This window comes from Octopus bimaculoides, chromosome 25, assembly GCF_001194135.2.
Source record: "Octopus bimaculoides isolate UCB-OBI-ISO-001 chromosome 25, ASM119413v2, whole genome shotgun sequence".
In the NCBI taxonomy this organism is placed as follows: Eukaryota; Metazoa; Mollusca; class Cephalopoda; order Octopoda; family Octopodidae; genus Octopus; species Octopus bimaculoides.
The window spans coordinates 21,145,278-21,150,027 of NC_069005.1; positions in this window are offsets into that span (position 1 = coordinate 21,145,278).

Below are 4,750 nucleotides of genomic sequence, written 5' to 3' on the forward strand. Positions count from 1 at the left end.
ATATATATATATATATATATATAACCATACACAGTTATATGCAGTCCTCCTTGAACAAGATGCCAATGTGTCACTGAGTTACTCATTTATAGATGTGTGAAGTGGAGCAATGTGAAATGAAGTGTTTTGCTCAAGAACATAATATGCAGCCAGTCTAGGAATTGAAACCACAATCTTGCAGTTGTGAGTGCAGTACTTTAACCACCAGGCCACGCATCTTTGCATGAAGATGAAGAACTAGAATAAATGTTGCATGGAATTTTTTATGACATTCTAGCAATTCTCACATCTCATCACCTTCTTGGAGTTAAACACCAATAATAGCCAAACTTCAGCATAACTTACAGAAATTTGTTCTTCCAGTATCGTTTTTTTTTTGAGTCTGTAGTAACGCCGTGCGCATGCGTAGTCTCACGCATGCGTGGAATTAAACAAGCAAGCGTTCCCGCTTAATTCTATCTCTTTTGCGGTCGGCCGACCATGAGCATCGGACGTGTTAAGCTGTCTCTCTACATCTTTCGGACTTACACTCGACAGCTCGCTTGCAACTACAGAACAACGTCCCAACAACTATGCTCACACACAACAGAAGCTGTAACAACAAGAACTAAAGATGTATATATTTACCACCTGAATAAAGTGTTGTTTAAGTTGATAGTCTGGAGTTATATTCTTTAATTTTATAGTAGGAAAGTCAGGTATACATCTAAAGATGTATAACCCACTTTCTACTAAAGTGGTTCACTAAAAGTCCTTTAGCATTCAGATCTCTCTGTCAAATGCAATGCTTATTTATTCCCGTTGTTTTGAATTAATCATGCATTATCCCATAGCTACGAGATTTGTGATTGTTTTATGATGTGATTGTTTATTTTAAGAATGACACTGTAGAGTAAGTGTAAGAGGCCAGATCTGGCCTGTTTGAATATAAAACAGATGGAATATTTGGGCCTGATACAGCCAGTTTAAATGCTAAAGGATTCATGAAGTTTTCCTGAGATATATTTTAGATAGAGTAGATTACGATTACGCTGGTGGGGAAAATGGGAACAATACTTTTTTGTTGTTGTATTCTTCCATGCCCACCTCCTACTAAATTTATTACATCTTCTATCTTTTACTTGTTTCAGTCGGCAACCACAAATTGTCCCCGTTCTTATTTCTAAATCTGGTACTTATTCTATCGGTCTATTTGGATCTTTTTGGTTACTGTCACAGATTTCATATTTTTTCAGTTTTGTTGCGATTGTTTCCAAATTTGGTTATATCGATTTTTGTAAGCTAATTCTGAAAATGAAATAAATTTTTGCCATAAATTGATAAAAAAACGTAAATACCCTTTAAAGCTTGCAAATTTTAGGTAGTTTTAGCCAATCAAAAGCCATCATTATACACATGACCGTAAATCTCACATTGCTGTCTGTTTCCATAGTAACAAGCAAAGCTGTAGTCTACTTCATTTTTATTGTAATAAAGACATTGTATGGCTCAACTAAGATTTTCACCACCGCAACCACCACCACCACCACCACAAGTTTAGACGAGTGACATCATTTTGTGCTTGTATCATTGTTGTCTATCATTTTGTGACAAGCAGCTATCATGCAGAAAATGCACGGCCTTCTGATTCCTGTTTTCTGATTAGACTAAAAATTATCGAACTTTGAAGTTCTGGAACATTTTTCTAAACTTTTCTGGGAATAAATGAATCCCAAATTGAGATTCAATGTGAAAAATTACATCAGTATACCAAATTTTAAAATTTCCAAATTTCTGACAACATCCGAAAAGATCTGTTTCTTTTTGCTGAACTGCTAATTTACAGGGATGTAAATGAACCAACAAAGGTTGTTAAGCTGTTGTAGGGAACAAACACAAAGACACACAGAGGATGGGTTTCCATGTACCAAATTCATTCACAAGATATTGATTTTATTTGCATTCATGTATGTATACGATATATGAATAATACAAAACCACATTAAAATACAAATCCTAAAACAATAGCCATGATTCTTCCGTAATACGAGTTCTCACAAAAGAAGGAGAAATGAAAAGAAAATAGTGGGACGGGGGGGGGGAGAAAAAGAGGAGAGACAAAAGAAAAGAGAAGAAAGACAAAAAAAAACATCAATGCAGCACCAAGTGCTTCAATTCGTTGCACAGCACAAGGTTCAACGGAACCCACTGAAGCAAGCCAGCATGGATGATGGCGAGGCTAAGCCGTTGGAGAAGCCAAGCGCTCTCACGGGCATCACCTGACCACTCGGTGAGGCGAGCTGCCAACGATGACAAGAACTTCGCGGTTAGTCACTCAGTCCCGCCAAACGTCTCAAACGCCACAGGACTGTAGTAGAAGACATTTGCCCAAGGTGCTGCACAGTGGGACTGAACCTGTTACTACATGGCTGTGAAGTAAACTTCCAAGCCACAAATGCATATTTTTTTAATGAAATTTTCCAGTGATAAACTTTAAGTGTTTTAAAAGCTGTAGTGTACAATTATCTAGATAAAACATAGAAGTTGGGGAGACATTTCGAATCATCCCTGCCTCCAATATTTAACTTACGTATATTTTTTTCTTTCTGAAAAATCTTCCAGTGTAATTAATAATCCTTTCTTATTTTTGGCACTAGAACAATAATTTTTATGGTAGTGGGGTAAGTCTATTACATTGATCCCCAGTAGCCAATTGATTGCAGTTCTATTCTTCTAAGCATTTTGTTCAATGCTCGAATTTGCCAGTTTAACAATAATCTCTTGTTTTGGCAGTAGGCCAGCAATTTTTAGGGGAATGGGTTAAGTCAATTACATTGACCCCTCCCCCCAGGAGTGGTTGTGTGGTAAGTAGCTTGCTTACCAACCACATGGTTCCGGGTTCAGTCCCACTGCGTGGCACCTTGGGAAAATGTCTTTTACTATAGCCTCAGGCCAACCAAAGCCTTGTGGGTGGATTTGGTGGACGGAAACTGAAAGAAGCTCATTGTATATATGTATATATATTTATGTGTGTGTGTGTGTGTGTGTGTATATATATATATATATATAAATATATATATATATATGTATGTATGTGTTTGTGTCTGTGTTTGTCCCCCCCACCATCGCTTGACAACCGATGCTGGTGTGTTTACGTCCCCGTAACATAGCGGTTCGGCAAATGAGAGACCGATAGAATAAGTACTAGGCTTACAGAGAATAAGTCCTGGGGTCGATTTGTTCGACTAAAGGCGGTGCTCCGGCATGGCCGCAGTCAAATGACTGAAACAAGTAAAAGAAAAGTAAAAGAATATAACCCCAAAACGAAGAAAGGCAAAGTCAACCTCAATGACATTTGGACTCAGTATATTTCCAGAGAAACGCCACTAAGCATTTTATCCAACTCTTGAATTTGCTAATTTAATGATAATTTCTTATTTTGGTACAAGGCCAGCAATTTTTAGAAAAAGGGGGTAAGTCAATCACTAGCATAGCTAGAGGGGAGCGGTCTGCCCCGGGTGACATTTTTTATGGGGGCGGCACCACTTTTGGATCTGTTGTAGGCAATATATATATTTTCTGGGTGCCCGATGGCGGCAAACTGAAGGCACACATACTAATTATGTTAATCAATTACATCGACCCCAGTGCTAAATTGGTATTTATTTTATCGACTATAAAAAGGATGAAAGGCAAAGTCAACCATGGCGGCATTTGAACTCAGAATACGAAGCCGGAAGAAATATCACTAAGCATTTTGTCCAGAATTTGCCAGCAATAATAATGAGAGAAATACATATGAGCATTGTTCTTATCTTTGCACAAAGATTTCGTTCAGAGAATTTTTCCTGGGCAAAATTAAACGGAAACGGACGGGGGAGGGGAGCAGGAAAATATCCGAAATTCTTGAAAAAAAATGCAGAACTTTTCCCAACATAACTTTTTTTTAGAAAGTCATGGGGAAACAAAGGCGGCGGCGGTGGCGGCGGTGGGAAGGAGACACTTCCATAAGTAATACCGAATCCTCTCTACGTGGTCTGCTAGAAACAACAGTAATATCGTTACTGAACTGCTTTTCTATCACAGAGCTCTGCTGGAACAAGGCTGACCATGGGTTAAACACCTGTAACAACAACAACTACAATGCAATAGACCGATCAATTAAAATTTAAATGAATTAGAAGGTGTACGTCTACTACATATAAATCTGCAGACGAGTTTCTTCATTATTTTATTTCTACGTGATCGTGTGGAGCAGTGATTCTCAACCGGGATCCATATTACCCCTGAGGGTCTATGTAAAGATTTTTGGAAGTCCACGCAACAAGATAATAAATTGGGGATCTACAATAGTATCTTAAGGGCCCTGAAAAAATTTGCATTAGATGTATGTATTGGTATGTATTGCAAGAAACAGCTAGGTTTCTTTCTCTAACATTTTACAAATTGCAGCCTACACAAGTTAATGTAAGAAAAGCAAAATAAGGAATTTTGAAAGAAGTTTTTAAACATTGAATGGCAATGGGAGTCCACCAAAATAAAATAGCAACCAAAGGGATCCATAAATTTTTTTAAAATGGTCGAGAACCCCTTGTGTAGAAAATTCCTCGTTGGCTGGGATGAGTTTGCTGCTAATCTAGATCGGCTCTGATGCTGTAAACCTGTTACCAAAAAGCATTCTACTTATAATCATCCTGCTTTATGACTTTTCGTGTATCGCATATGACCCAGAGTACATTATCCAATGTGTTTTTTGTTGTTTTTTTTAAAT